The 12,280-nt window shown below is 44.9% G+C and overlaps 1 protein-coding gene across 4 annotated transcripts in view; it reads right to left on the minus strand.

Moving 5' to 3' along the window:
* Nucleotides 1-11,201, minus strand: part of nrxn2a (neurexin 2a) — a 391,484-nt gene extending 380,283 nt beyond the window's left edge. For all 4 annotated transcript variants that reach the window (XM_090226564.1, XM_090226562.1, XM_090226563.1 and 1 more), the window contains exon 1: nt 10,941-11,201. The gene's annotated coding sequence lies outside the window, so the exon portion shown is untranslated. The remainder of the gene's footprint in view (nt 1-10,940) is intronic.
* Between the last annotated feature and the right edge of the window lie 1,079 nt (nt 11,202-12,280).

Here is a 12,280-nt window from a genome sequence, read left to right on the forward strand (position 1 = left end):
CAAAAAGGTTATCCCATGGGAACAGCTGAAGAAACCTTGAGCAACCCTTTTTTTCTGAGAGTGTAGGGGGTGACATTTTGACAGCACCAAAAAAAATGAAAAACATTTCAAAAACTTGGCATAGCACTTCATTTGAATGAGTTACACAGTAGCCCCTCCTGCAGCTTGGAATACTGTTGCATGCATCACAAGTTCTACACAGTCGTTTTGAAATGCATGAATCTACACATGTTGGTACTTCTCAAAATGAGGCCCTTGGTCCCACGTGGTTTCTCTCTACACAGACGACAGGGCCTGGGTGGAATGACACTTATAACGTGTCTGGGGAAAAGATGTGATGGAAGTGTGGAAGTCAAGAATTAGAAAGTAGACTTGGCTCTGCATAAACACACATCAGATGTCTTCTAGAGGAGCCGGTAAGCAGGCGCTGCAAAACAGCCGGTAAGCAGGCGCTGCAAAGTAAGCAGGCGCTGCAAAACAGCCAGTAAGCAGGCGCTGCAAAACAGCCAGTAAGCAGGCGCTGCAAAACAGCCAGTAATCAGAGCTGCAAAATAGCCGGTAAGAATGAGCTGCAAAATAGCCGGTAAGCAGGCGCTGCAAAACAGCCAGTAATCAGGCGCTGCAAAGTAATCAGGCGCTGCAAAACAGCCGGTAAGCAGGCGCTGCAAAACAGCCGGTAAGCAGGCGCTGCAAGTCAGCCGGTAAGCAGGCCCAATTTTTCAGTTTTTGATTTGTTAAAAAAGTTTGAAATATCCAATAAATGTCGTTCCACTTCATGATTGTGTCCCACTTGTTGTTGATTCTCCACAAAAAAATACAGTTTTATATCTTTATGTTTGAAGCCTGAAATGTGGCAAAAGGTCGCAAAGTTCAAGGGGGCTGAATACTTTCGCAAGGCACTGTATATATATATATATATATATATATCTGCCTACACACGCTTATAAATGGATAGTAATTGGCTCAATGACTGACAGTCTATGGGAACAGCTAGTATGTCATTGGGCTAACACTAGCAGCAATGCAACCCCTCCCCGCTACCCTTGCCACCAGTGCTGAAAGAAATCCTAGGAGAAACAATGTATAGACTATGTTGTTTATGTGTGGTTGGTTGGTGTATTGTGTGTGTGTGTGTGTGTGTGTGTGTTTAGAAGAGGGATAATAGTGGATGGAAATACCAATGGAGTTCTTCAAAAACAATTTCCTCAGTGTAATCATATAACCAAATGAGAGGACACATAATATAATACAGGGAAGACAGAGATTACAACGACTCACCAAAGGGAATTAAACCACAGACTAACAAATCAGGCTCGGCATCAACAGGGTAATTAAACCACAGACTAACAAATCAGGCTCGGCATCAACAGGGTAATTAAACCAGAGACTAACAAATCAGGCTCGGCATCAACAGGGTAATTAAACCACAGACTAACAAATCAGGCTCGGCATCAACAGGGTAATTAAACCACAGACTAACAAATCAGGCTTGGCATCAACAAGGGTAACTAAACCACAGACTAACTAATCAGGCAAGGCATCAACAAGGGTAATTAAACCACAGACTAAATAGTCAGGCTCGGCATCAACAAGGGTAATTAAACCACAGACTAACAAATCAGGCTCGGCATCAACAGGGTAATTAAACCACAGACTAACAAATCAGGCTCGGCATCAACAGGGTAATTAAACCACAGACTAACAAATCAGGCTCGGCATCAACAGGGTAATTAAACCACAGACTAACAAATCAGGCTTGGCATCAACAAGGGGAATAAAAACACTGACTAACTAATCAGGCTTGGCATCAACAAGGGTAACTAAACCACAGACTAACAAATCAGGCTCGGCATCAACAGGGTAATTAAACCACAGACTAACAAATCAGGCTCGGCATCAACAGGGTAATTAAACCACAGACTAACAAATCAGGCTTGGCATCAACAGGGTAATTAAACCACAGACTAACTAATCAGGCTCAGCATCAACAGGGGCAATTAAACCACAGACTAACAAATCAGGCTCGGCATCAACAGGCTAATTAAACCACAGACTAACAAATCAGGCTTCGCATCAACAAGGGGAATAAAAACACTGACTAACTAATCAGGCAAGGCATCAACAAGGGTAATTAAACCACAGACTAAATAGTCAGGCTCGGCATCAACAAGGGTAACTAAACCACAGACTAACTAATCAGGCAAGGCATCAACAAGAGTAATTAAACCACAGACTAAATAGTCAGGCTCGGCATCAACAAGGGTAATTAAACCACAGACTAACTAATCAGGCAATGCATCTACAAGGGTAATTAAACCACAGACTAACTAATCAGGCTAGGCATCAACAGGGTAATTAAACCACAGACTAATAAATCAGGCTCGGCATCAACAAGACCAGTAGCTGGCCTTTTACACCTGTATGTCCCCTCTACAATACCATCCAGATTTTAAGTAACAATCTTGTCAAACTCTGCAGAGTCTGGCCCTAAAACCTTTGCCTGACAACATGAATTGACTTACGCTCCACTGATTGCTCCATACAGTCTGAACCTGTTTGTGCTGACGTCAAAATGACATGATTCATGAGTCGTGTTAGCCAGCTCTGGTCCAACCCATCGTTTTCTGGGACCAATCAGAACGGTTTGGATGTGTTCGCATTCGAGAAGTCGTTGCCAACATTCCAAAGTATCCCTTTAAGTATCAGGGAATTACAATGCATTTTGAGGCTGAATGAGTATACGTAACTAGCATAAGTCCTACAGGACCCCATACAAAAAGAATGACCATATTTTCAGATAAAAGAGCACAGAGGTGCTACTGTACAACAGTTACTGTGACTCAGGCTCACACACAGGTAGTGAAGTCAAGCCCCATTACTGAATAACACAAGGTTACAAAGAATTCTGTAGTGCATCTTGCGGTGTTGCATTCAAACTCAGCGTTCTTACTCACACACTCCCACATAGAGGGTGTGAAGTAGTGCTCATTGGGAAGAGATCATTTTCTTTACTGTCAAAACACATCCACTAACGCAGAAGAATCATACAGAAAATTGCCATGGTGAAAATAGCTACGATTTGCAGGTATCAGAGATCACTGCAGTGGTTCTCAGTGAAACTCAACCAAAATTGAGCATCTGTCAAATTGCCACTTCAGCACCTAAGTCAGGATATGCAAATTGGCCAACTACATGAACAAGCATTCTGAAAATAACTGGAGTGATTATGAAATACATTCCGTGGTGTTTTTCCGCAACTCTTAACAAGATTTTTTGAATTGCTGAGATTTCCTTAAAAGCATCCTCCAACGCAAAGACCATTATAAACTACAGTGTAGTTCCATCCTCGAAATACACGCAACACAAACCAGGACCATGTCTAGTTCCTAGAAGCAGAATAAGCCAAATCAAACTATGAATTTGTGTGCAGCAAACAACCTAGCCTGGCTACCCGTCCACACCGTTCCGGAAAAATGGACGTTCCTTCTCCACGATGAGTCTGGATTTGCCTCCCCTATGATTTGTAGAACACAAAGAACATTCTGACGGTTCTGATTGGTCCCAGAAACCGATGGATTGGGCCAGAGCCGGTCTACATGATGACTTCATCAATTTTGATACTCTGATTAGTTAAAGACAATCCAATCGTTGATGAATTGGTTTTGTAGCGCGCCCCTCATTTTAACGTTACACAAACGTCTCCTAGGATGGCAGATTCAGACTGAATGTATGTAGCGATTGATATCAGAGGAATTGATTCAGGGTGAGTTGTCAGGCAACAAACAACCGTCATCTTGTCTCACACATACCCTCCTCAGAGTTCTGCACCACAACAGCAGGGGTAAACATTTGGCTACGGCATCTTAGCCAGAATCTGATAGCCTTGCAAAGGATTGGTGAGCAGTGACATCGATGTGCTGCGGAGGATCTACATGCTGGCAGGAAGACACTTGAGACAAGCTGCTTTAGAAGAGACATCCTAAGGGAGGGCACAAGCATTTTTTGCAATGCGGCATAGGGATGGATTTTCTGTGCGTATACTATTCCAAATCAGCATGAATCTCTCTACCAGAGGAACGGCCTGCAGAGACAGACAGTGTGAATTGAAATATCGGAGTGTGCTCCAGCTTTTATCAGCATGGCCCTGCTCACCAGCGGTGCCTGGGCCCCGCACAGGGCAATGTGATGGATGGACACCCAGACAGCAACATCTCAAGATTTACACATTGCCTGATGCGTCACTCACTGACCGATTGCGTCCAAGTAAATCGCAGGTCTGGCATCAATGTGACACGATAAGCAAGAGGGACTGAGGAAGAAACAGCAGACCCTTCTTCTTCTTCATCTTATCCCAGGTCCTTGTTTTGTAAAAGGTGAATCCTTTCTCTGCCTCCTTTCCCTTCAATCATGCTCTTCTTCTTCACAGCCATTCTCCTCCTGCTGCTTTCTGTCAGAAGAGACTGGGAGTCTTTATTGAATGATGGCTGTGTTTGCCATGGCTTTAATACATCTGATCCCCAGGGTGACTGGCCCTAACAACACAGTACTGATGGGTCCTTTCTAAATCTGCTTTACAGCAGCGGGCCAACATTGGTGCACTTCTGTTGGGGTTGCCATTTGTTTCCATGGACTACCTGCATAATGTATTATCCTGACAGGCTGATATCCTGTTTCATATCTCTAAGGGCATAGACTACACTGGCCACATTTTATTTAACAGCACAGTTGGAGTATTCTGCCCTCCTGTGGGTCACAGAGTAACAGTGGTGTATCAGCGGAAATACAGTCTCAACGTAACGTTACACATCCCAGCGTGGGAGCTAAACAGAGACAGGACCACTTTCTGCACACAGTATCACCACTAGCGTCTTTGCTCCTCCGACTATTAGGTTTCGTTATCAGCCTATTACACAACTCATGGTGATGCTTGACACAGTTAACATGTAATAAACAAAAATGTTGAGTTCACAACACTGAGTTGTGCTAAATCCATGTACAAACTGTGCCTTCCTGTATTAAACTTATGCAGCAAAAAAAATAGTATTCTATTCTACTGAGCCATTTACTTTATGTTCCTATTCTTATATTTGTGTTATTTCTTATTGTTGTTCCATTGTGGAGAAGGAACCTGCCAGTAAGCATTTCATTGGCAGGTGGGTACCATGCGTATCCTGTACATACGACTATTAATGCGACTCATACAGGAGTTTCCTGTGTAAACTTACTGAAAATGCAAAGTCCCTTCCAATACTCACTGCATGGGGTTATGACTTGTTATGCAAATTGGACTAGAAAGACAAACTGACTCATTACAACAGGCTATGTGGCCGGCATTTCTAACATAGCATTGTGATGTCTAGCTCTCTCTGGTTTAAGCTCATTTAAACACTGGCTATTCCCAGAGAACCACACACTCCCACATCCAATGTGTTGCTGCATCCTGAGAACCACTAAATCTTCTACTCTTGCTCCCTCTCTCTTCTCCAGATCTCCTCTCACTCTTTCTCCAGATATCCTCCTCTCTCTCTCTCTCTCTCTCTCTCTCTCTCTCTCTCTCTCTCTCTCTCTCTCTCTTCCACAGATCTCCTCCTCTCTCTCTCTCGCTCTTCCACAGATCTCCTCTCTCTCTCTCTCTCTCTCTCTCTCTCTCGCTCTTCCATAGATCTCCTCTCTCTCTCTCTTCTCCAGATCTCCCCTCTCTCTCTCTCTCTCTCTCTCTCTCTCTCTCTCTCTCTCTCTCTCTCTCTCTCTCTCTCTCATCCAGATCTCCTCCTCGCTCTCTCTCGCTCCTACAGATCTCTTCCCTCACTCGCTCTCTCTCTTCTAGATCTCCTCCTCTCTCTCCTCCAGATATCCTCCTCGCTCTCTCCTCCAGATCTCTTCCCTCACTCGCTCTCTCTTCTAGATCTCCTCCTCTCTCTCTTCCAGATCTCCTCGCGCTCTCTCTCTCCTCCAGATATTCTACTCTCTCTCTCCACCAATCTCCTTCTCTCTCTCCTCCAGATCTCTCGCTCTCTCTCTCTCCTCTCCAGATCTCCTCCTCACTCTCTCCTCCAGCTCTCTTTCCCTGCTCTCTCTCTTCTCCGCTCTCCTTCCCGCTCTCCCTCTCCTCCAGATATTCTCCTGTCTCTTTCAGATCTCCTCCTCCAGATCTTCTCCTCTCCTCTAGATCTCCTCCTCTCTCTCTCTCCTCCAGATCTCCTCCTCGCTCTTTCTCCTCCAGATCTCGCTCCTCCTCGCTCTCTCCTCCAGATTTCCTCCCTTGCCATCTCACTCCTCCAGATATTCGCCTCTCTCTCTCCGCCGGATATCGTCCCTCACTCTCTCTCCTCCAAATTTCCTCCCTCGCCCTCTCTCCTCTGGATCTCCTCCTCACTCTCCTCCCTTGCTATCTCTCTCCTCCAGATATTCTCCTCTCTCTCCTCCAGATCTCCTCCCTCGCTCTCTCTCTCTCCTCCAGATTTCCTCCCTTGCCATCTCTCTCCTCCAGATATTCTCCTCTCTCTCTCGCTCTCTCTCTCCTCCAGATCTCCTCTCTCCTCTCTCGCTCTCTCTCTCCTCCAGATCTCCTCCCTCACCCTCTGTCTCCTCCAGATCTCCTCCTAGCTCCCTCTCCTTCAGATCTCCTCCTCACTCTCCTCCCTCGCTATCTCTCTCCTCCAGATATTATCCTCTCTCTCTCCTCCAGATCTTCTTCCTTGCTCTCTCTCTCTCCTTCAGATCTCCTCCTCGCTCTCTCTCGCCTCCTCGCTCTCTCTCCTCCAGATCTCCTCCCTCGCCATCTCTCCTCCAGATATTCTCCTCTCTCCTCCAGATCTCCTCCCTCGCTCTCTCTCTCCTCCAGATATTCTCCTCGCACTCTCGCTCCTCCAGATATTTCCCCCTTTGCTCCAGATCTCCTCTCTCTCTCCTCCAGATCTCCTCTTGTCCCTCTCCTCCAGATCTCCTCCTCTCCCTCTCTATCGCTCCTCCTCCTCTCTCGCTCTCTCCTCCAGATCTCTTCCTCTCCCTCTCTCCTCCAGATCTCCTCCTCCTCTCTCTCGCTGTCTTCCTCTCCTTGTCTCTCTCTCCCCTCCAGATCTCCTCCTCTCTCTTGCTCTCTCCTCCAGATCTCCTCCTCTGTCGCTTTCGCCTCCAGAAATCCTCCTCTCACTATTCTCCACCAGCTCTCCTCCTCTCGCTATTCTCCTCCAGATCTCCTCCTCTCACTATTCTCCTCCAGAACTCCTCCCTCGCTCTTTCTTTCCTCCAGATATTCTCCTCGCTCTCTCTCTCCTCCAGATATTTTCCTCTCTTTCCTCCAGATCTCCTCTCTCCCCTCCAGATCTCTCCCTCCTCCAGATCTCCTCCTCTCCCTCTCTCTCCTCCTCTCCCTCTCTCCTCCAGATCTCCTCTTCTCTCTTGCTCTCTCCTCCAGATCTTCTCCTCTGTCGCTTTCGCCTCCAGACCTCCTCCTCTCACTATTCTCCACCAGCTCTCCTCCTCGCTATTCTCCTCTAGATCTCCTCCTCTCACTATTCTCCTCCAGAACTCCTCCCTCGCTCTCTTTCCTCCAGATATTCTCCTCGCGCTATCTCTCCTCCAGATATTTTCCTCTCTTTCCTCCAGATCTCCTCTCTCCCCTCCAGATCTCTCCCTCCTCCAGATCTCCTCCTCTCCCTCTCTCTCCTCCTCTCCCTCTCTCCTCCAGATCTCCTCCTCTCCCTCTCTCCTCCAGATCTCCCCCTCTCTTGCTATTCTCCTCCAGATCTCCTCCTCTCACTATTCTCCTCCAGATCTGTTCCTCTCGCTATTCTCCAGATCTGTTCCGTCTACGTGGCATCTAAGCAGCCTCTCAGGATTCATAATGACTTGCAGTTATTTTGGGCTGTTATTCTCTGTTTTTAATAGGTACCAATCAGATACCCTTTGTCAATCAGCTGTTAGTGCTGCTTCCTGGCTCTTCCTGGATCTTAACATTATCCTTCTGGATATAAATACAATCAATCTCAAGTGTTTCCTCAAGAAAATAGCACAGTGACCCACATGGGATTTCAACCATAATGCCTTGTATTCCACATAATGCTTTGTATTATTGTCATGTGCACATGGGAAATTACGGCATAAAGAAAATCATTCCAGTTAGTAAGCAAAGTTCAACAGAGCCAAAGCCCCAGAATGAAATACATAAAGCAGTGATCCCTGAAGGTGTAGAGAAACAAATATCTCAACAGTGACCTTTTTTCCTCTTCGTCATCCAGGGAAGCGATCTCTGTTTGGCTGTATGTGCAGCTGGCATGCGGCTGAGTCACGCGTCAGGCCTGATTAAAAGCAGCAGTGCTCTCCGGGCAAGGCCCATTTCTCTGGCAGGGCCAGGAGTGCAGTGGGCCAGGGCCACTGTGCTCAGTCTGTAGACATGACCTTGGTGGGGCATGATGGAGAAGGAGACACACAAGCCAGAGTGACACATGGTGTTTATAACCCCGCAAACTCACACACACACCACACGCACGTCATCTCCAATTGGGCTCATCATTACCTCAAGCACTACTCGCTGTCTCCTTCAATGCATATTGACTGATATGCTTTGACTGAAACATTTCTGAAGAGAATCAAATCTACTTACAAACCAAATACTGCTGCATTAGTTAAGTCTCTACAGCAGTCATTCAAATAATACAATTATATGAAGATTATTTTTTAAACAAATTGCGTAAATATATATATTTATTTTATCCCTCAACGGGCTGAGTTTTCCTCATTATGAATACATCAGAAACAGTTCCAGAGGGATGAAGGCACCACTCTGTCGGCTGTGATGTGACAGAGAAAATAACATCAGCTCTAATGCATCACAGCTCTGGAGCATGAAGCAACCATGTTTCTTAGGACAACAGACGGTGCAATGTTCACTGCAGTAACATCCTTAGGGTGGTAAAGTAAAGACATCCAGCAGCTTCCCGCATACAAACTGTTGCTTATAGATAAGCGTTGTTCGAAGGCTGGGACATACAGCACAGGGGTGCTGTCCACAAGTGTGGTGCTGAAATTAGATACCATCTCACTGAGCAGGGCAGCAGTCCTCTCATCTGCTTCTAGATAGAGATGAATTGAACTAAGAAATCAGTGTGTTTTACTATTGTTTGGATTCACCGTATGGCAACCGAAAGAGAGACCAGTCTTTCTACCCCCGCCATCATACATTCACATTAGAATCATTTAGCAGTTGCTCTTATCGGGGGATTCAAACCAGAAACCTTTCGCTTACTGGCCCAACGCTCTTAAACGCTAGGCTACCTGCCATCCCTTCACTGATAATTAATTTCCCGTTAACATGTAATGGTCTAATGGCCAGTGGCAATCAACAAGGTAATCTCTGTCTCTCTTCTCACGGCAATTAAAACACTAGCACCGGGTCGAGAAGACATTAGTGGCACTGTGAGAAAGAGAAAGAACATGGGGGAAGGAATCCAACAGTCATCCTGGTCCTTCCAGAGCCACCTCCTCACATGCTCTATATGGAGTTGTATGGCACATCCAGATTATGGGATTGTTGTGTTGTTTTTATACTCAAGCTGCCCTTCTGGTCAGGCCTCTCTCCTAAAAAGAGATATGATTTTTCATCTCAAGTGATAAATGGCTAAAGAAAGGATCAACACAAACAAAAATATGTAATTGTGGGAATAAGAAGCTTCCTCTGTATCCGATAGGCTACCTCTTTACTTTGTTTGAACAGGGCTGATTATCAGATAGCTGTAGGCTACGTTTGACCACTAATCAGATGGCCCAGAAAGACAAAAATCAAACAAATCCTATCTGTAAGCTATTTAAACATAACATGTAATCAGTCTGCTTGATCACCCTTGGAGGCTAATCGGTCAGTGCGCTGCAGTTCCAAGTCTGAGTGAGTGAGGCCCTGTTGCTGGATCAGTTTGACCACTGGGGTGTCAGGTGCAGGTGTGATGATTCTACGTCATGTGAAGAAAAAAAAAGAGAGAAAGATATTGTTTATTTCACTTTTGTTTATGATCTAGTTCACTTGCATTGGCAATGTAAACATATGTTTCCCATGCCAATAAAGCCCTTTGAATTGAGAGAGAGCTAGCTGCGGACAGTTGGTTATAAAGCGCATCACACTAGGACACCTCTACCGGCTGACAGTAAGGTGCCGATGGTGTGTTACCCTTAATGGGGAGCTGAGAAGATACACCACCAGAGGCCTGAAGTGGCCTTATGTGTTTAAGTTCAGTTACTTCTCACAGACAGGGAGATGACCCCAGGTGTGTGTGTGTGAGAGAGTCTCACCAATGTCTGGATCAGAAGCTTACTTCATTCCAGAGGAAACAAATGTGATGAAATGACAAAAATGAAAAAAATGACCTAAAACACAGAGCACCACCTTGACAATAGTTTCGCCAAATGTAAAACTGGCCAGTTGCCTACATCTGCTTATAGGCTACTACACGTAATAACGTCTAATTCACACTGTTCACCATTGCGCGATGTGAGCCAGCAAACAAGCAAAATCTGTGGGCAAGCTTGCCAAGCCACTACTACCCGCATGCAATAAAGCGACTTTATGCTCTCATATATATATATATATATATATATATATATATATATATATATGAGTTTGACTGTCCTCTCCCCTCAATTGATGCTGCTCTAAGCCAGTCAATACATAAAGAAACGGAATGACTCCGAGAAGCCTCATTTATAGCATAAATATAACGCATGTCCTATTACTTGACGACAGACAATGATTATTTAATGATTGGAAAGCAGGATATTTGTAGGCTAGTGCAGACAATCACAGGTCTGATGATAGCGATAGAGATCCGTCCTGCAAAATCAAACCTCGGTTCAGAGTCTACAGATACAATATTTACTGAAACACATGGAACAATATGTCAATGTTTATTTTCGAAGTCATTCCCCAGAGAAATGTGCAGTGGTCTCACCTGGGCATTATTCTGTGCTCCAACACCCGATAGAAAGACAACGTTCCGGGCAGAATTCCTGCGGTCTTTTGAATATTTACATGGAGGTGATATGCTGCAGACTTCTTCGTCTTCCGGAAGGACAGACTTCAGACTCACATGCCGTTATGAGCCCAGCCGATCCACCTACATCCCCGCATTAGACAATGGTTGTCTTCCTACGCCGCACAGAAGGTAGCAGCATCAATCCCCGTACTCACCGGTGCTGATTGTTCCGTATATGGTTGAGGGCGCGGTCAGCAGCAGTTGACCAATCATTTCCACTCCCAATGAAACTTACATGTGCGTTGCCATGGAGGACAATCACACCGTTAATGGGTTCAAGCTGTTCTCCCTATTATCTGATCAAATATAGGCACAGCATTGGAACATTTTGAGAGCATTATTGTAACCACCAAATGTATTGATTAACTCAAGCTGTTATGATGGTGGCAACTTTCAGCATGAGCATTTTGAATATAACTTCACCAAACCTTTTCATTGGTCTTTTTTAAATGTTTCATGTTATGTAGCCTATTTCACATGCAACATAGTCTGGCCTTCATGCATGTAGATGCTACACACATGATAACTGGCCTCGGAGCCACTACAGTCCAGCTCCCCCCATCTGTTTCACAAAACTGTTAATGCAGTGTGACAAGGTCATATGGGTTGGAAATCTCCCTCAGTAATAACCTTGTTTCAGTAGGGGAGAGTGGGAGGGAAAGTTGTGGCCTATTTTTCCACATTCAGCATTACTCCGTCAAGGGAAATATAGGGGTAAGTTGAGCCAGCTCCAAAGCTCTGCACTGAATCAAATATTACCACTACCTTTTTAAAAACATGTCTTTATTTCCCAAACACAATCCCTTTTTTTGTCTTTAATCATATCAAAATGATATACTTTGGTTTAGATACAAGCAACAGGAAACCAGAACACATTCATTTGACTTGGTGAAAATCCATTTTTGGATCTAACTTACCACTTTTTCCAAGTGGTTTCTTCCTTCAGATTCCATGAAATGACCACACTCTTCCTAGATCTTTGATCCAATTTTTAATTGTGTATATGTTTGAGGTTGATCCAGTGGTAGGATTGGAACAGTGAGGCTAACAATGAAAATGCTTTATTCCTAGGACCTACTATTCCTAGGAGTAAAGTTATTTTTATGGTACATGTCACTGTTTGACTCAAAATGGCTTTTATGTGTTAGCCTGTACTCATCTGCAAGGATCACTTGGAGACTTAACTTTACGTTCATTCATGTATGTAGCAACCTGGTCAGACACAGAATTTTTGAACAGTTCTAACACAATCAAAT

The sequence above is a fragment of the Oncorhynchus mykiss genome, chromosome 29 (genome assembly GCF_057628025.1).
Source record: "Oncorhynchus mykiss isolate SJ-2025 chromosome 29, ASM5762802v1, whole genome shotgun sequence".
Lineage (NCBI taxonomy): Eukaryota > Metazoa > Chordata > Actinopteri > Salmoniformes > Salmonidae > Oncorhynchus > Oncorhynchus mykiss.